Here is a 21,601-nt window from a genome sequence, read left to right as displayed (position 1 = left end):
CTCTGGCAATGGCTAGACGAATGCTGATGACAACAAACCTTCCCCTGCAACGACACCAGAAGAATGCTGCTAGCACTCCCCGGCAATGAAACTAGAAGAATGTTGTTGATGGCCCACCACGCGTGGGTTTGCAGCAGTTTTCGAGGGTAGAGTATTCGACCCAAATTTGTTGGTTAGCCACACAGGAGGTGAGAGAATACTCTCGAGTATTAGCAGCTGAACATGTCAGATTCAACCACACCTGAAAGATTAGTATCTGCAAGCAAAGTATCAGTAGCAAAGTAGTATGATAACAACGGTGTCAGAAACGATCTGTTGACGACAGACTATTCCTAACGATTGTATCAATGGCGCCAAGTTGCCTCGTTGACGGAAATTGTCAGTTCCTGTCAACGATTAGCGAATCAAGATTGTAGCAGGTAGCAGCAGTGTAACGAGCAATAGCAGCGGCAAGGAACAGCAGTAGTGATAGCAGTAGCAAGTAGCAACAGTAGCAAGAGACAGTAATAGCAGCAGTAGCAGCAGCAGCAGAGCAAAACAAGTAACAACAGTAGCAACAGTAGTAGTAGCAGCAGCAGAGCAAGACAAGTAACAACAGTAGCACAAACTCGTAGGCAATGGGTTGGTGATTTGTTTGGATGATATTCATCGTGCAACAGCTAAAACACAGAGATATATGTGGCTAGCTCCCGTTCGTCAATGTGATGTAGGCATGCATTCCGTGTGTCGTCATACGTGCTTAGGGAAAAGAACTTGCATGACATCTATTGTCCATCCCTCCCGTGGCAGCGGGGTCCAAAAGGAAACTACGGGATATTAAGGTTCTCCTTTTAATAAAGAACCGGACCAACGCATTAGCACTTGGTGAACACATGAACTCCTCAAACTATGGTCATCACCGGGAGTGGTTCCGGTTATTGTCACTCCGGGGTTGCCGGATCATAACACATAGTAGGTAACTACAACTTGCAAGATCGGATCTAAAACACACATATATTGGTGACAACATAATAATTTCAGATCTGAAATCATGGCACTCGGGCCCTAGTGACAAGCATTAAGCATGGCAAAGTAGTAGCAACATCAATCTCAGAACATAGTGGATACTAGGGATCAATCCCCATCAAAACTAACTCGATTACATGATAGATCTCATCCTACTCATCACCGCCGAGCGAGCCTATGAATAGATTACTCACGAACGACGAAGAGCTTCATGGAATTGGAGAGGGAAGAAGGTTGATGATGACGATGGCGACGATTTCTCCTCTCCGGAGCCCAAGACGGACTCCAGATCTGCTCTCCAAATGAAGAACAGGTGGTGGCGGCGCCTCCGTATCGAAAACGCGAGGAAAACTTCTCTTTTTATTTTTTCTGGGACGAAAGGGATATTATAGAGCTGGAGTTGGGGGCAGCAGAGCCATGTGGGTCCCACAAGCCTGCCCACCGCCACCAGGGGGGTGGTGGCGGAGCCAGGGCTTGTGGCCCACTAGCCCACCCCCTGAGGTGGAACTTGGCGCAGATATTTTTCTTATTTTCCAAAACTACTCCCCGTAAATTTTCAGGACGTTTGGAGACCTTTGATTTCTGCACAAAAATAACACCAAGGCAATTCTGCTGAAAACAGCGTCACTCCAGGTTAGTTCCATTCAAATCATGCAAAATAGAGTCCAAAACAAGGGCAAAAGAGTTTGGAAAAGTAGATACGATGGAGACGTATCAGGTACTACCGCCAGCTCCAGCGGTACTACCGCTAGGGACAACGATACTACCGCTGAGAGACCTTTTTGCTTAGAGGAGATAAACCAGAGGCGGGAGCCACTCCAAAGTTGCAGGGAAAGGGAAAGGAGATAAAGTGTGTGCGTGCAAAATTGATTCCACCGAAACCTTTCCACTACGGGTCGCCTCTTAATAGTACGACGTTCCTATGACTCAAAGAAAGAGAATTGTAGAGTACACCGTGCTTCTGTTCCATGGAAGGGGGGGCGAGTCGTCTTGTGCCGTTGACATGTGTTATGTGAAATCTTAACACACACGATTAGTCCTTTGCGGTATTGTCATCAATCACCAAAATTACTTAGGCATAAAATATGCCCTAACACAAGCCCCCTAAGCGCGGCCAAGGGGTGGGCCCGCTTCTGGCAGGCTTGTCGCCTCCTCGTGCGCTTTCCGGACTACTTCCAATTCTTCTATTTTTCGAATATTCCAAAACGGAGAAAAATTCCTACTGGAAAAGTTTTGGAGTCTGTTTTCTTACCGAATCACATACCTCTTCGTTTCCGGAGTCTGAAACAGGCTGATAAATATCCCTTAGGTATTCTTCCGGAGTTATGGTATTGATGATATTGCTTTCAACATTTATGGGAGTACCTGAGATATAATGCTTGATTCTCTGCCCATTTACAACTCTCGGACAATTACCTTCCGTGTTGTTGATCTTGGTAGCACCGGAACGATACACTTCCTCAACAATATAGGGACCTTCCCTTTTAGAGAGAATCTTGCCTGCAAAAAAATCTTAAAAGGGAATTATATAGCAAGACATAATCACCTACATTGAACTCACGCTTTTGTATCCTCTTATCATGCCACCTCTTAACCTTTTCTTTGAACAATTTGGCATTTTCATATGCCTGAGCTCTCCATTCATCAAGCGAGCTAATGTCAAATAACCTCTTCTCACCAGCAAGTTTGAAATCAAAGTTGAGCTCTTTGATTGCCCAATAAGCTTTATGCTCTAGCTCAAGAGGTAAATGACATGCTTTACCGTACACCATTTTGTACGGAGACATGCCCATGGGATTCTTATAGGTAGTTCTATAAGCCCACAGTGCATCATCGAGCTTCTTAGACCAATTCTTTCTAGACCTGTTGACAGTCTTTTGCAGAATTAGTTTAATTTCTCTGTTGCTTAGCTATACTTGACCACTGGACTGAGGGTGATAGGGGGGCGCAATTCTATGGTTGACATCGTACTTAGCAAGCGTTTTACGGAAAGCACCATGAATGAAATGTGAACCACCGTCGGTCATCAGATATCTAGGGACTCCAAATCTAGGGAAAATAACTTCTTTAAGCATCCTGATAGAAGTGTTCTGATCAGCACTACTGGTGGGGATAGCTTCTACCCACTTAGTGACGTAATCAACAGCAACTAGGATATGAGTTTACCCGTTGGATTTTGGAAAAAGGTCCCATATAATCAAAGCCCCAAACATCAAATGGTTCAATGACGAGTGAATAGTTCATAGGCATTTCCTGACGTTTACCGATATTACCTATTCTTTGACATTCTTCACAAGACAAGACAAACTTACATGCATCCTTGAAGAGAGTGGGACAATAGAAACCTGATTGCAATACCTTGTGTGCAGTTCTATCTCCCGCATGGTGTCCTCCGTAGGCCTCAGAGTGACACTTCTGTAGGATTTGTCCCTGTTCATGTTCAGGTACACAACGTCTAATAAGACCATCTAGTCCTTCCTTATAAAGGTGAGGATCATCCCAAAAGTAATGTCTCAAGTCAAAGAAGAATTTCTTCTTTTGTTGGTATGTGAAACTAGGTGGTATATATTTGGCAACGATATAGTTTGCATAATCTGCATACCACGATGCACTACGTGAAGTATTGATGACATTCAATTGCTCATCGGGAAATCTATCATCAATAGGTTGTGGGTCATCAAGAATGTTCTCTAACCTAGACAAGTTATCTGCTACGGGGTTATCAGCACCCTTCCTGTCGACAACGTGGAAATCAAATTCTTGTAGCAAGAGAACCCATCTGATAAGTCTAGGTTTAGCGTCCTTCTTCTCCATGAGGTACTTAATAGTAGCATGATCAGTGTGAATAGTGACTTTGGAATCAACTATGTAAGACCTAAACTTTTCACATGCAAACACGACTGCTAAAAGTTCCTTCTCCGTAGTGGCATAGTTTCTCTGGGCACTGTCTAGAGTTTTACTAGCGTAGTGAATAACATTCAACTTCTTCTCAACTCTTTGCCCTAGAACAGCACCAACAACATAATCACTAGCGTCACACATGATCTCAAAAGGTAAGTTCCAATCAGGTGGTTGAACAATAGGTGCAGTTATCAAAGCCCTCTTAAGTATTTCGAAGGCTTCCTCACAATCATCGTCGAAAACAAAAGGAATATCCTTTTGCAAGAGATTGGTAAGAGGCCTAGAAATCTTAGAGAAGTCTTTAATGAACCTTCTATAGAAACCAGCATGACCAAGGAAACTTCTTATACCTTTGATATCTGTGGGGTATGGCATTTTCTCGATTGCATCAACCTTAGCCTTATCGACTTCAATATCTCTTTCAGAAATTTTATGTCCTCAGATGATGCCTTTATTAACCATAAAGTGGCACTTCTCCCAATTCAAGACAAGATTGGTATATTTACATCTCTGCAAGACTCGATCAAGGTTGCTGAGGCAATCATCAAAAGAAGACCCGTAAACGGAGAAGTCATCCATGAAAACCTCAACAATCTTTTCACAAAAGTCAGAGAATATAGCCATCATACATCTTTGAAAGGTGGCAGGTGTGTTACATAAGCCAAAAGGCATACATTCTATAAGCAAAGGTACCAAAAGGGCAGGTGAAAGTGGTTTTCTCCTGATGAGATTGTGCAACTGGTATTTGGGAGAAACCAGAATAACCGTCTAGAAAGCAGAAGTGTGCGTGTTTAGACAATCTTTCTAGCATTTGGTCGATAAAAGGCAGAGGGTAATGATCTTTCCTAGTGGCTTTATTCAATTTCCTAAAATCGATCATCATCCTATAGCCAGTGATAATCCTCTGTGGGATCAATTCATCCTTATCATTAGGGACTACGGTAATGCCTCCCTTCTTAGGGACGCAATGCACTAGACTCACCCAATCACTATGAGCAACATGATAGATGATACCCGCTTCCAGGAGCTTTAGTATTTGTTTTCTCACTACTTTTTTCATCTTAGGATTTAATCTCCTTTGATGTTCAACAACTGGTTTGGAATCAGGATCAGTTTTAATCTTGTGTTGGCATAGAGTGGGACTAATGCCCTTAAGATCATCAATAGTATATCCAATAGCAGCCCAGTGCTTTCTCAAAGTTTTTAGTAACTTCTTTTCTCCATGCTCTGAGAGGCTATCACTAATAATAACATGATGTATCTCTTTTTCATCAAGATAAGCATACTTAGGAGTATCAGGCAACAATTTAAGCTCGAACACAGGATCACCTTTTGGTGGGGGTGGATCCCCAAGCAGTTAAACAGGCAAATTATTCTTAAGGATAGGATATTGTTCTAAGACAGCCCTATCTATCTCATCCCTTTCATCCATATGCATATCATTTTCATGCTCAAGCAAGTATTGCTCTAAAGGATCAGTAGGAGGCACGGCAATAGAAGCCAAGGCAATAGTTTCATCCTTACTGGGAAACTCTTTTTCATGAGGTTGTCTACCAAACTTGGAGAAATTGAACTCATCTGACACACCTTCAAAGCCAATAGTGACAGTTTGCTTCTCACAGTCAATATGAGGATTGACAGTATTGAGAAAAGGTCTGCCAAATATGATGGGACAAAAGCTATCTTGTGTGGTAGTAAGAATGAGGAAATCAGCAGGATACTTCGTTTTACCACAGAAGACTTCAACATCCCTAACAATTCCCACATGGCAGATAGTATCTCTATTGGCAAGCTGAATAGTGACATCAATAGGTTCTATCTCAACAGGTGCAATCTCGTCTTTAATTTCATAATATAAGGATTGATGTATTGCACTAACACTAGCACCCACGTCACATAAACCATGATAACAATGATCGCCTATCTTAACAGAAACAACATGTGTGCCAACAACAGGCCTGTGTTTATCTCTAGCGTGAGGTTTAGCAATTATAGCACCATCTTCATAGAAGTGAATATTATGTCCCTCAACATTGTCGGACAGGAGATCTTTGATAATAGCAATGCTAGGTTCAACTATAATTTGCTCAGGGGGTGTAGGTGTTCTAATGTAGCCTCTACGTATCACAGTTGAAGCTTTAGAGTGATCCTTTATCCTAACAGGGAAAGGTGGTTTCTCAATGTAAGCACTGGGAACAATATGATCATTATAGGCAATGCCTTTCTCTTCAACTAGATTGGGTTTAACTACATTGACTTCTAAAGGAGGATGATATTTAAACCACTTCTCTTTGGGGAGATCAATATGAGCAACAAATGATTCACACAATGAAGCTACTATCTCAGAGTCAAGTCCATACTTAGCGCTAAAATCACAAAAAGTATTTGTTTCAACAAAGGATTTAACGCAATCAAACTTGAAATTCATACCTCACTCCTTACCTTCATCAAGCTCCCAATCTTCAGAGTTGTGTTTAATTCTCTCAAATAAATTCCATTTGAAGTCAATATCTCTCTTCATAAAAGAATCGGTACAAGAAGTGTCAAGCATGGTGCGATCATCATGAGAAAGCCGAGCATAGAAGTTCTGAATGATAATTTCTCTCGAGAGCTCATGGTTGGGGCATGAATATAACATTGATTTAAGCCTCCCCCAATCTTGAGCGATGCTTTCTCTGTCACGAGGCCAAAAATTATAAATATAATTCCGATCACGATGTACTAGATACATAGGATACAACTTTTGATGAAATTCCAATTTCAACCGATTGTAGTTCCATGATCCAGTATCATCACATAGCCTATACCATGTCAACGCCTTATCCCTCAAAGATAAGGGAAATACCTTCTTCTTGATCTCATCCTCGGGCAAACCTGCAAGCTTAAATAAACCACAAACTTCATCTATATGGATTAGATGCAAGTCTGGATGTGATGTTCCATCTCCTGTAAAAGGATAAGCCAGCAGTTTCTCAAGCATACCCGAAGGAAATTCAAAGAAAATATTTTCAGTAGGTGCAGCAGGTTGAGGAGCAAATCTTTGTGCTTCCGTTCAAGGTGAAGATACCCCGAACAAGCCCCTCAAAGGATTAGTTTCCATAGTGACAAGTGACAATAAATTTCAGCACACTATATGAATGTTTCCTTACCAAGTTCCACTTACCAAAGGCGCTTCACTCCCCGACAACGGCGCCAGAAAAGAGTCTTGATGACCCACAAGTATAGGGGATCTATCGTAGTCCTTTCGATAAGTAAGAGTATCGAACCCAACGAGGAGCAGAAGGATCTGACAAGTGGTTTTCAGCAAGGTAATATCTACAAGCACTGAAATTATCGATAACAAGTAGTTGTGTGGTGAGATGATTCGTGGCAAGTAGCAAGTAACAAAAGTAACAACGGTGCAGCAAAGTGGCCCAATCCATTTTGTAGCAAGGGACAAGACTGGACAAAGTCTTATAGGAGGAAAAATGCTAGTTTTCATCATGTTCATATGATTCACGTTCGTTACTTTGATAGTTTGATATGTGTGTGGACCGGCGCTTGGGTATTGCCCTTACTTGGACAAGAATCGCACTTATGATTAACCCCTCTCGCAAGCATCCGCAACTACGAAAGAAGAATTAAGACAAAGTCTAACCATAGCATTAAATTAGTGTATCCAAATCAGCCCCTTACGAAGCAACACATAAACTAGGGTTTAAGCTTCTGTCACTCTAGCAACCGATCATCTACTTACTACTTCCCAATGCCTTCCTCTATGCCCAAATAATGGTGAAGTGTTATGTAGTCGATGTTCACATAACACCACTAGCACATTCATCAAAATATCGAACGAATACCAAATTCACATGACTACTATTAGCATGACTTATCCCATGTCCTCAGGAACAAAAGTAACTACTCACAAAACATAATCATATTCATGACCAGAGAGGTAATGAGTAGCATCAAGGATCTGAACATAAACTCTTCCACCAAGTAATCCAACTAGCATCAACTACAAAAAAGTAATTAACACTACTAGCAACCTTACAAGTACCAATCGGAGTCGCGAGACGGAGATTGATTACAAGAGATGAACTAGGGTTTGGAGATGAGATGGTGCTGATGAAGATGTTGATGGTGATGAGTCCCCTCCGATGAGAAGAGTGTTGGTGATGACGATGGCGATGATTTCCCCCTCCGGGAGGGAAGTTTCCCCGGCAGGATCCTCCTGTCGGAGCTCTAGATTGGTTTTGGTCAAGTTCCGCCTCGTGGCGGCCGCGAATCCTCCGAAAAGCCTCCTCCTGATTTTTTTGGAACGAAACCCTTCATATAGCAGAAGAGGGGAGCCAGTGGGCCAGCAGGGAGCCCACAAGCCCCCTAGGCGCGACCAGGGGGGTGGCCGCGCCTACCACGCTTGTGGCCCCCTGGTTGCGCTCCTCTGGCACTTCTTCGGCCCAGTATTTTTTATATATTCCCAAAAAAATCCACGTTGATTTTCACGGATTTTGGAGTTGCCCAGAAGAGGCATCTCAAACGTGCTCCTTTTTCAGGCCAGAATTCCAGCTGCCGGCATTCTCCCTCTTCATGTAAACCTTGCAAAATAAGAGAGAAAAAGCATAAGTATTGTACCGTGAAGTGAAATAACAGCCCCAAAAGCAATAAATATCAACATGAAAGCATGATGCAAAATGGACGTATCATTGTGCGATCTACAAGGGTACGTAGATCCAAATCTCCTCTCGTAGATGGACATCACCATGATCGGTCTTCGTGTGCGTAGGAAATTTTTTGTTTCCCATGCAACGTTCCCCAACAAGACGACGGTGGTGTCGTCGTGAATGTGGTGGCGCATGTTGGTGGAAAGTTGGTAGTGAAGCCAAGGGTTGGTTCTGGGCTGTGTGTGTGAGGGGTGAGGAGAAATCTTTGTCGGGTCTGCCCGGCGCCGTCGCGGTGATGCCTGTGGGCGCCGCCACCCTTCTTGAAGGACATCGTGGTACCTCTCCCTCACTTCCCTCCGTGTATCGGGAGAAATCCTAGGATTCATCCTGGTAGCAGCGTCATCGTCGTCGCAGTCTTTCTTGAAGGTGTTGCTTGGTGCGCGGTAACCCGATGACATTGAAGTGTGGTGGAACTCTCCGGTGGGCGCAACAGTTGCGGGATGCCACAACTTTTGTTGATCGAGTGTGTCCCACATTTTTTTCTTATTTTCTCTTGTTCTTTCTTTTGGGCATGATTATGTTGTTTACCCAAGCATGAAACACGTTAGTGTGTCGGATGGTTGCTATATTATCAATATAACGGGACGAAAGACTATTTCAATGACATTTTTCGTGGGTCAATCTTACAATTATCTAAAGACACACCGAGAGGGGTAGCGGAACAGGAACTAAAATAGAGTAGAGCCGAAAAACAAGGGCAAACATATAGCCCTCAAAAGAAACCTAATTATAATTAGAGAAAAGTATGCTTTTGGTCCCTCAAGTTCTACAAAAGTCTAGGCTTGGTCCCTTAAGATTTTTTAATATACATTTGGTCCTTCAAGTCTTAAAACCGGATAAGTTTGGTCCAAAACCAGATTTCAAGCATGTTGATCGGATTTGACCGTGTTGACCAGATTGACCGATGAACAATAAATTCCAAAAATAGCAAAAAAAATTGAATTTTTTTGACGACCAACATGCTTGGGTGCATGTAAATTTTTTGGTCAAATAACATCTAAAGAGCTCTAGCAAAAAAAAGCAATTTTTTTATGTGTGACAAATTATTATTTTTCCACGAGCACCTAGAATGTCGGAACACCACACAAATTTTTACGAACCTAGCGCACCCAAGCATCTAGGTTGCCACAAAATTTCAGATTTTTTATAATTTGTTTGCTATTTTTCGAGTTTACTATTCATGGATCAAACTTGATCAAGATGGTCAAAACCCGGTCAAACCTGGTCAAACATGCTGGAAATCTGGTTTTGGACGTAACTTATCCGGTTTTGTAACTTAAAGGACCAAATGTACATAAAAAAAATCTTAAGGGACCAATTTTATATTTTTGAGGAACTTGAAGGATAAAAAATATACTTTTCTCTTATAATTAGAGTCCTTGGAGCCTAACCATAGTTAAGTCATCAAATTTATTTTTTCTTGGGAACCTGTAATCTCGGTTGCGCGTAGCCAAGCCCTAACCTAAATCGTCCCATCATGACAGCCGACAGCGTCCTCCACCTCCTTACCGCGCCGGCAGCTTCCCCGGCGGCATCTCACCGCCGGGCCCCTCGCCGACCGCAGCGCGTCGGCCTCCCACCGGTAAAGCGGCGCGTGGCCGTGGCCTGCTCCAGCTCCAGCTCCACCGAGGAGGACGGCCTGACTTACAAGGGCGCCGGCGTGGACATCGACGCTGGCGCCGAGCTCGTGCGCCGCATCCGCAAGATGGCCCCCGGGATAGGCGGCTTCGGCGGCATCCTCCCCCACAGTATTATTCACTTCATCTCTTATGCCGCCTTCACTTCATATGTGTTGTCCAAGTTAGTTACACCATGATGCATGCATTCACTGCGAGTCATGGAGTTCCTAGTGTCAGGTCGGCTAGCACCAGTAGCTTGAGTACGTCAATGGTGTAGGGTCGCGTCCTTTTGGTCCTTTGTTCTTGCTAGTAAAAGGAATGAGAAAAAACAAAAACGCTGTAAGCGAGTTAGCAGCGAAGTCTAAGTGCATGGGTAGTCTCTGAGTTTCCATCAGAGTTCGTGTGCGTTAATTTGCAGAGCTGTTTCGTTCAGTTCTGCGAGTTCTTGACTCTTTGTTTCTCTGCCATTCAGCTCACAAGTAAGCGATGCGTTGTATATATACTTAGATACAGGGTTGTGCTAGGGAGATTTGGGAGAAGGCTATATTGTGTAGTTAAGTACTCCTTCCGTTCCTCAGGATAAGACGTTTTTGCAAGCTAACAGAATGGAGTAATGGACGCTTCTTGTTTGCTAAAGAAACAACTACTCCCTCGGTTCCAAATTATAACATGTTTTGGATAGTTCAATATGGGCTACATACAGACTAAAATGAGTAAATATACATACTAAAACATGTCTAGAAACATTCAATTTCAACAAAAGGTCAAACATCTTATTGATCATGCATCCTCTCAAACGAGTATATATAGAGGACAATAAGCCTCCTATAGATAGAGTAAGATGAAAGGGAAAGTAATGGCTGAACCCCAGCTCAGTGCATCCATGATACACCCGCCCAAGAAAACATAGCAAAACATTTTGAAAAATATCTGAAACTTTGTGGGAATGATCACGAACAAATGTTATAGATGCTTGCAAAGTTTCGTGGTCAAATGACATCCGATGAGATCTGTAAAAAAAATACAAATTTTGCTCAAACAATGCACGTACATTTTGAGAATTTTTTGTATAGAGCTCCTCAAATATCATTTGACAACCAAAGTTTGCAAACACCGATGACATCTGTTTGTAATCTTTCCCACAAATTTTCAGATTTGTTCAAAATATTTAACCATGTTTTCTTGCGTGGGTGCATCAAGGTGGGGTGTAGAAAGACCACGTAATCCCTAACCGGCAAATTCATCTCTCATATCCCCTGGCTGTTGTAATACTAGGAGTGTCACAAATAGTTAGACCCGAGAGAATCTGAAGGTAGAAACCAAGAGGTTGACATCGCCTCACTATCGGCCCTAGAGCATGGTCTTGATTGCAAAGGAAGACGATAATGTGCTGAAACAAGGTGATAGCCCTTTGTGCCCATGTTAAGGTAGCTGTGCCTGAGGTAACTGTGCAATAGGATGTCGTGGCCAATGTCGTGGTTGGTTGCCGATATTGAGGTAGCCCTACGTGAAGCCGTAGACGAAAGGAAGCGTCTTGGAGTCATTGGCGCAAGATGTATCAGTGGCAAAGACATGAATGTGATGGAGGCATTTGTCGAGGAGGGTTTCGACGCCGAAGCCAATGTTGTCGAAGTCCTTGTAAACGATGATCCACACAAGTTTTTCCAAGTCCAGGACATGTCCGGTACAAAGTTTCGCATTGGTGTTGCAGCCATTGAGCGTGCATAGAAGAGTACCAACACAAACTTTGCGTCATGTCTAAGAGACTAGCAGAGGAGGCCATCGAGACATGTGTCTTGTGTGGGAGCGGCGAAAGGAATGTCGGTGCAAGCCATGATAGACGAAGAAAAAAAAGGTGTAGTCACTAGTCAGGAACAGGCGACCATACCAGCGGTGAAGTTGTTGTAGTGCACACAGATGAATGTGTAGTCAGCAGAACTAGCAACATCCTAAGGTGGCAATGCAAATTGCATGTAGAAGCGTGACGGCTGTACATGAAGTAGGTGAGGAAGCACTCGAAACTCCGAGAACATGATGAAGATAATGCACAGATGGTGTGGGCACCACACTTAGGGAGGTGAAGCAATGGTATCGAAGGAAATCATTGTGCGCGAGGACAACGAAGATGCCCGTGTCTAGCGACATTATGGCCCAAGGGAGCGATCTAACTGTAGCTCACGAGTCGGTTCAATGGCTGGAGATGCCTTTGGCGATGTACGCGCCTAGGCATACACTCCGTGACTTTGACAACTAGCAGTGAGGACCAAGAATGACAAAGTTGCAGCCCAGGGGTAGTGAGGACCAAGAACGACAAAGTTGCAGCCCAGGGGTAACACCAACCCAATGCTCTACTGATGTTGATGCACATATGCTCACACACGTTTGGTTGATCGTAGTGTGTGTGTGTTTGGTGGATTAGATCGAGGTGCACACGGTGTACGCCATGCTGAGTTGATGGCTCGTTGTTGCGGATGATGCCACTCACATGTGAGTCACGGCGGTGTTGTCAAAGCCGCCACAGTTGGTGATGGTGACGGACAAGGAGTGGACGAGAGAAGCCAACTATGACGCAAGAAGACGTCCCTTGTATGACCCGTCCAGATTTGACGCATAGTTCATTACGACGAGCCAGCTGGTGTCGATTCGACGTCGATGTTGAAGTACATGCGTGTGAGACTAGTAGGCCATAGCATCGCAAACTGTTTACTGTTCGGTGAACCAAAACAGAAAGACGCATGTCAAATGACCTACAATGAGAACCATCGATGAAATGATAGGAAAAAGACTTTTAGGGACAATCGACAGATACCATGGAGGCCGATCTCCCAGGAGCGGCGCGATGCGGAAGTTGTGGTGGATCTAGGTTTAGTAATCATGATAGAGGATGTGAACCGAGAGAATGTGATTTGTGGTGTATATTGATTCTCTCGGACAAGTATATGTGGAGGTTCGTAAGACTTAGAGGATAAAAAGCGAGTGCGGACGCTTGGAGCTCGGCCTCCATGGAGGCCGAAATTTTTTAATAATTCAAAATTCAAACTTTTCGGTTTCAAAAAAAATCTGAAAACAAATATGGAAGTAAAGAAGGATGTTATGCGTATGTGTGTAAAAATTTAGGATGAAATACCTTGAAATACGATCTGCACAAAAAAGACAAATTCATGACCTGAAATGATGAATAGTGTCATGTGTAAAAAAGCCTCAGATTTGTCTTTTTTGCACAGCCCTCATTTCAATGTATTTTTTTCTGAAAATTTACACACATGTGTGTTACGCCTTCACTTATCCCTGTATTTTTTTTCAGAATTTTTTGAAATGTAAAAATATGAATTTTTATGAAATTTGAGTTTCAAATTTAAAGGGCTCCATGAAGCTCGGGAGCCAAAAGCAATTTCCGATAAAAAGCCCACTAAATATAATACGTAAACAATTTCTGTCTAATTCCATGTTATCTCTAACTATCATATATAACTCTAACAGATATGTGGCTGGCGTGCAAAGAGAGCATTGTTGTATTTATTGAAGTTGTGCTATGATGCTCCATTGGCCTTTTTTAGAAGCTCAAGTTCCACCAGCTGGGTCGGACCTTGTATTTACTGTTTACTCAGCTTGGACACAAGAATGTAATGCCATATTCACGATATTATTGTTTCCTATGGTTTAATTGAACAGAGGACGAATATCTTGTGTTTAGTGTTGATGGTGTTGGGACAAAGCTGAAGCTTGCATTTGAAACTGGTATTCATGATACAATTGGCATTGACCTGGTACGTGATCAATTGATATATATATGCCCTCTTGTCACATCTATGACCTAGAGTGAATCAATCCCTATATTTTTTGTTCATCATTGCAGGTAGCTATGAGTGTCAATGACATACATCAGGCGCAAAACCATTGGTCTTCTCAGATTACTATGCTACGGGCAAGCTTGATGTCGATATTGCAGAGAAGGTACTGTCGATGTTGTTATGCACTTAACGCAACATTTATTGCTTATTGTAATCTTGTGTTCCGCTCACTTGAAGTATAGGTTATCAAGGGAATTGTGGATGGATGTGAATAATCAGGCTGTAATCTAATAGGAGGAGAGGTGAGACCTCCTGAGATAAGCTTTTCTCCATAATGAATCTCGTCGAGTCATTTGGATTGTCTCTCTTATATCAACATTAGTTTAACTGCAACGTTATGTATTGAGCACTTATTCTTATCTTTGGTGCATGGACAAAATTTTAACTGAAAATATTGTGATACTTCTTGCCGTTGTTCATTTCATTGTAAAAAAATCATTGTAAAAAATTGATATTTACTCTCCATAAACGTAATATATGCACCATGCCTTTTTTTTGCCTAATAAACAATACAAAAAGGCATTACCAATTGAGTAATTGGTTGTGACAGACAGCAGAGATGCCTGATTTCTATGCGGAAGGCGAATATGATCTAGGTGGTTTTGCCATGGGTGTTGTGGACAAGGACAAGCTCATCGATGGAGAAAACATCGTCGAGGGAGATATCCTCATTGGTCTTCCTTCAAGTGGGGTTCATTCAAACGGGTTCTCTCTCGTTAGAAGGTATATCACACTTATCTAGCTAGTTCAATTTGTCTCAAATTCAGATAGATGGTGCATATTTCAAAATTTATCCCTTTTTTTCTCAAATTGTATATGTTTAATGATAGCTAAAAAGATTCTTATTTCTAGAGTATTGGACAAAAGTGGACTCTCCTTGACTGATGAGTTTCCAGGAAACAATGGGAAAACAAATACTCTCGGTGAAACTCTCATGACACCAACTGTCATCTATGTTAAGCAGGTTAGTCGTTATCGATGAATGACCCGCATTTCCCATGATTTTTTATTTTTTACGCCCAAAGTTGTAACTCAATGTATTTTGGATGAAAAAGGTGCTTGAGATCATCGGCAAGGGTGGTGTGAAAGGACTAGCCCACATCACCGGTGGTGGCTTCACTGATAACATCCCGAGAGTATTTCCTTCTGGACTCGGGGCGAACATCTTCACCGGATCGTGGGAAGTGCCACCTGTGTTCAAGTGGCTTCAACAGGTAATACGTACCTAACAAACAAACTTGGTTGAACACACTCAGTCAATATATTCACTCTCCCTGTACTCAGTTACTGGATTATTCGGTACATGTTTATAGGTTGGAAAAATTGAAGACGCCGAGATGATGCGGACGTTCAACATGGGCGTCGGGATGGTTCTTGTGGTAAGCAAGGAGGCAGCTGACAGGATTATCGAGGAAGCAAACCCTGCTTATCGCATTGGAGAGGTGATCCAGGGCAAGGGTGTTCACTACGTCTGATGCCTTGTGATAAGCTTTATGCTTAAATTCGGAGATTTGTTTTGTCGTGTGGGCTTTATCTTAGGTGTGTGCTTCGAGTGTTAAGTTGATTTTTTTAATGAAGAAGTTGAGAATCTTTTCCTACGTTTGTGTACCAACATCTTTAGATACAAAATTTCGTACTAGAGCTTGCCACGGTTCTAGGTCTGTTCTTTTCAAGTGCTCCGCCTGGTATATTTCAACAGTTTTAATCAGCTCGACAGCTATAGCATTTTTTTTCCAGATGAATGAATGAATGGCCGAACTTTTTATAATTTACGTACCACAGTCATCACGTCGTACGAAAATCGTATGCACTTTTCATCGTGGACACAACAATTTCAAAAGAACAACTCAACAAGCAACTGTTCCGTGAGCTGCGCATTATTTTTAGATACGGAGGCTACGAATACAAAGTGTTACAGTCTGTTTGTTATAAACTTCATTATCCAATCAGACCATTTGAGTAATGCAAAAAAAAAAAAAAACAGACTATTTGAGAAAAATTCTCCCGGGTAGGGATGACAACGGATAGGGTATATGTTTAGACATAAGACCCATAGAAACTTTATATATCCATCCATTTCAATATTTATGGGTCCATACTCATCGGGCATCTTATATTCAATGGATATCCAGTTGGTATAATACAAGGAAAACTATTCCCATCAGCCAGTGGATCGAGCACTCAGCATCCATTACCATCAATAGTTGACGTGTGTCCCTTATCTTAACTCTTCCCCAACCCATCTTTTCTTTCCCTCGAGCAATGTCTGCCACATCCCAGCAACTCCGATAGCAGCGCCGCCCTCAGCTCTTGCAACGCTGGTGCTCACCCGAGCCAGTCGGCCGCCGCGACGCGCACACACACACGTCTGTGCTTGCCACCGGCAGTCATCATTCGCCGGCTAGGTAGGCCCACGTCGGCCTTCCCTTTAAGTTTCTTCTCAGGAGAGGCATGACCATCCGCGTGCTTCTGCACATGCTCAGAAGCGGCAACGCTATTGCTTTGTTGCGGCTGGCAACGACGCACTCGTGGCAGGCAAAAGGGGTGGTGTTTCTGCAACAATATCTTTGTTGAAATTTTTTGCAACACAACCCGTGTTGCAATAAAAATCTGCAACTCAAACTTTGTTGCACAAAAATTATGCAACACAATTTTTGTTATAAATTATTCTGCAACAAGCCATTGTTGCGGGAATTTACAACACAATCTATGTTATAAATATTTCTGCAACAAAGCCGATGTTGCTGGAATCTGTAAGACAATCTTTGTTATAAATGTTTCTGCAACAAAACCGTTGTTGCCAGAGTTAATAAGCGGGGAGGGGACAAGAGGGGCTTGGCAGGAGATTGATCATACGCTGACCGGGCATAGATCCAATGGCTGTCGAGGTGGTGGACGCATATCACGCGTCCACCGCGGACGTGTAGGAGTCTTCATAATACAATAGAGTGTTTACATTTTGAAAAACTAAGAAAAAACTAAAATTCAACCAACACGGCTTCCACCAATGGGTGGCCTGTTGCGGGCCACAAGGTAGTGCAATAAGCGGTTGGTGGAAGCCTGACACAGTGGGAGACGACGGTGAGAACATCCGACGCCGTCAATACGGCGCCATTTTTAAAAACTTGGTATCCGATGCCGGCAATATATGACATGTTGATGACGTGCCATGTGATCAATGTCAACTATACATTTATACTATTTTTGTCGTGCATTGTTGTCCAACGCCAGATATTTTCTTTTGGACAATAATAAAAATACTTAAGAAGCAAAATAATTCATTTAACAAGATACTCATAAACTTAAGATTTTAAATTTCACAAAAATATCGATCAACTAAAAACATACTCATAAACTTAAGGTACAAGATACTCAAATAAACTACTCTTCATCAAGGATTAGGCTCACCTCACGAATCTTCTTTCGATTGCTCTCTCCATCCTTTTTGAGACGAGCAATTTCCATCTTTAGCTCATTCCTCTCTGTCCTGGATAGTTTTCTCTCCTTTTTCAGTTTATCCCTCTCCTCCCTCGGTTTATTAGACCTACTGACGGCATCAGCATCCTCGGTGAGTGATGTCTACGCACGCTTCTATTCTTATAGACTATGTTGGGCCTCCAAGCGCAGAGGTTTGTAGGACAACAACAATTTCCCTCAAGTGGATGACCTAAGGTTTATCGAACTCACGAAAGTAGAGGTCGAAGATGATCTCTCTCAAGCAACCCTGCAATTAAGATACAAGAAGTCTCTTGTGTCCCCAACACACCTAATACAGTTGTCAGTTGTATAGGCGCACTAGTTCGGCGAAGAGATGTTAAAAGACAAATGATATGGATGGTAAAACAAGGTATTGTAAATCTGAAATAAAAATGGCAGCAAGGTAGCAAGTGACAAAAGTGAGCATAAACGGTGTAACAATGATGAGAAACAAGGCCAAGGCTTCAATCTTTCACTAGTGGCAACTCCCAACAACATTAACATAGTCTAATCACATGATATTTCCACTAAAACATGCAATGGTGACGTACTCAGAGGTCATTCCTTTGTGATCAAGAGAGGAACAAAATTATGTAGGGCTACAAAAGCACACTTCAGAGTTCGTAGTTCTCATCTATGGATTTCCCAATGTCACCGCGGCCATCCAAAGAGAGTACCACAATCACCACAACGTATCTCAAGGATAGTCAAAGACAAGCACCAAGAGACTCTCAATCTTCAATCAATTCACAAAAGAGGAAATCACTCATGAAAATATTCTTCTAATCCATGTCCAATAGACCGCTGTCACCATGGTCTCGGGGATTATACTAGATAAGATCAAGTGAGTACATCAATCCAATACACAGAAGAAGGGGAAACATCATGGGACCACCCTAGATTAACATAGCCCATGATCACAATCAAGATCACATCATGGGAGAGAGAATTAACTACATAGCTACTGTAGAAGACCTCAGCCCCGAGGAGGAACTACTCCCGCTTCATGGAGGGAGGAAGCAACGTCGATGGAGATGAATCCGGGGGCACTTCCCCGTCCCGGAAGGGTGCCGGCACAGGAATTCTGGTGCCCCGAAACTTATTGACGATGGCGGCGGAGATCGGAATTTCTTCTAGAGAAAAGGGTTTCGGAATAGTGTTTCCTCCAAGAGGGAAAAATAGGAGCCAGGGTAGGGCACCAAAGGAGGTGGGCCCCACCCAGGCGACTTGTGGGCGCGGCCAGGGGCCATGCCGCGCAGGGAGGCCGCCTGGGCAGCCCCTGGCTCCCCTATGACCCACCTTTGGTGCTCATGAAGCTTCCGTTGGCCTGGTTTTTATATATTTTTCTCTGGATTTTTGGGGCTCTAAAAATTGGATAAAAGCCCCTGCAAAAACGACATCAGCAAACAGAAACTCGCATTGGGTGCACTGAGTTAGTAGGTTAGCCCACGTATGTGTAAAAAGATATAAAAGTGTAGCAAAACATATAACAATGTCACCCAAAAGATCATGGAACAAGCAGAAAATATAGATACGTTTGGGACGTATCAACATCCCCAAGCTTAATTCCTGCTCGTCCTCGAGTAGGTAAATGATAACACAAATGATTTGTATGGTGACATGCTAACTCACATATAAGAACTTCAAAGTAAAGCAAGTAAGATATGCAATTCATGTCAAGACAATAACAAGCAAGAGTCTATATTTAGTATTGAAATTAGCAAAGTAAGAACATAAAGGTGCAAGAGCTCTTGCTGTCCGTGACTCGAAAGTCTCCAAATGGTGTTTGCATGCAAGAAAAGGGAAATGGGTTTAGAGCATAAAAATAGTTTAATTGAGAACTCAATCTACTAAACTTCACACTTGGTCTCCTTCGGAATCTTAATTTGACTCATCCCAGACCACTAGTCAGGCACAAGTCAAAATGATCCTCTCCCTTTTGACTTTGAGCACTCATGCAATGGATGAGCACAAGCAAGATATGCTGGCACTTAGGATGGCAAAGATAATAATGATGGGGAAGGAAGACAAAAAAGTGTGAAAGGATCACATCAATGAGGACAACCATAGGCGAGAGAAAGCCAAATGATAGATATGATGTGAGGAGTAGGGATTTCCATGCAACGAATGCACATATGATGTAAGGTAAGCTCTCCAATGGAACTAGTGAGGGTGCATCCAACTTGATTGCTCATGAATACCTAGAGCTCATTTGAGGAGGCTCATCATTGGAATATACAAGCCAAGTTCTATAGTGTAAGGGTCCCCACATAGTTATGCATGAATGATAATCTCTATGGAGTACAAATATAACAATGGAGTACGAGCATGGATCTTTCAAAAGGAATAGTAGTGTTGCCCCCTTCTCTCTTTTTATTTCTTTCTTTTTTTCTCTTTTTTTGTGGCCTCTTTGGCTCTTTCTATTTATCTCTCATTTGTCCTCTTTGGGATCTTTTCATGTGTCCTCTTTGGGATCTTTTCCTCACTTAAGGGCAACACTCTATGTTTTATAAGAATAAAAATAAGATCTTCACACTTTATAAGAAGTACTCAACATAAAGACAAATGAAAACTATCATGATGTATGCAAATGTATGCCTCTGCCAGTGTAGCAGGATATGCAATGAAACTAGTGTGTCATGTAGCAATAATAAGGGCAAGGCACAACTAACATGCGGCTCCTCGATCAAGCAAAAGCATGTATGACATGAAGATCAAGTCATGAGCTGGTGGATGTTGCATGGCAATGTATCTCAGAAAGGCTATGGAAATGCCTTAATAGGTAGGTATGGTGGTTGTTTTGAGGAAGGATATAATAAGGCTTATGATGACAGAGAGTATCATGCCAAGGGTTTGGATGCACTGGCGAAGTTTGCACCAACTCTCAAGATGAGAAAGGGCAATGCACGGTACCGAAGAGGCTAGCAAAATATGGATGGTGGAAGTGCCAACAATCGAATACTCGCATTAGTCCGAAGAACTCATACACTTATTATCAGTAACTCCCTATCTAGTCAGGAAATTCATAAACAGACAAGTACCCCGAGGAGGAGTGTTTGGGGGTTTGGTTATCCTTGCGCATCCTCGACCCATGGTAACGTGAGGGTACTCTATATATTCCAACCCCTCCAGAGGTTAGCGATCAATCTAGTAGCTAGAGTTCTCAACTAATTTTTAGTTTTTGAAAAACACATGAATTTCCAAAAATACGACACCTATCACTAATAGGCTCAAGCTCTTGGCACCAATAGTTCAAACATTACTCAAATCAATACCTCAAAACTATTTCAAGTTGCTACTATACTTAAATAGCAACCTCAATTACCTACTCATGCAAGACACACAACTCAGTGCAACAAGCCAACACTCTAAACAAGATAAGCATGATAAGTCAAGAGAGTTCCAAAAGCAACCTAAATAAAAGCTCTTAAAAAGATAAAGCATGAAAAATAAGAGCTAGGCATGACAACAACTATGTAAAGATAGAGAACACACAAAAAAGATAAACATGAAAACCTATGTTTTGTTCTAGGGTGGAGTGGAGCGTGTTTCTCTCCCAAACAAGGAAGGCTAGGTTCCAAATTGTTATGAACAACAAGAAAAACTAAAACAAACTAAAAATTAAAGAGCGGGACGCTCCAAGTATAGCACATAACATATGAAGTGATAAAAATATAGCATGGAGATGGACGAACTGATGATTGTTGATGGAGAAGGGGATGCATGGGGGCATCCCCAAGCTTAGACACTTGAGTCTCCTTGAATATTTCTTGGGGGTGAATGGGGACATCTCCAATCTTGAGCGCTTGACACTCATGAATCTTCTTTCATCATCCTCCATCGCAAACTTGAAAACTCCCTTCATACAAAACTCATCATAAGCTGAATAGAGTGGTTAGTGCCCATGATAAAATAATTTATTCCCTACTGGAAATAAAGATTTTCATGAAAAGATAATGTTTCTCATGATTGCCAAAAGGTTTTTGCAAAGGAAAAGCAAGCTTAAGATTTGCAAAATGATGAAAACGCAAAACGTGGCCGAATC

General features: G+C 42.3%; 1 pseudogene; it reads left to right on the top strand.

Moving 5' to 3' along the window:
• Positions 1–10,086: 10,086 nt before the first annotated feature.
• On the top strand, positions 10,087–15,783 carry LOC123429538 (annotated as a pseudogene).
• Positions 15,784–21,601: the final 5,818 nt, after the last annotated feature.

This window comes from Hordeum vulgare, chromosome 2H, assembly GCF_904849725.1.
Source record: "Hordeum vulgare subsp. vulgare chromosome 2H, MorexV3_pseudomolecules_assembly, whole genome shotgun sequence".
Taxonomy (NCBI): Eukaryota; Viridiplantae; Streptophyta; class Magnoliopsida; order Poales; family Poaceae; genus Hordeum; species Hordeum vulgare.
Note: the sequence above shows the minus strand (reverse complement) of the source record. Positions and strands in the feature narration are given on the sequence as shown.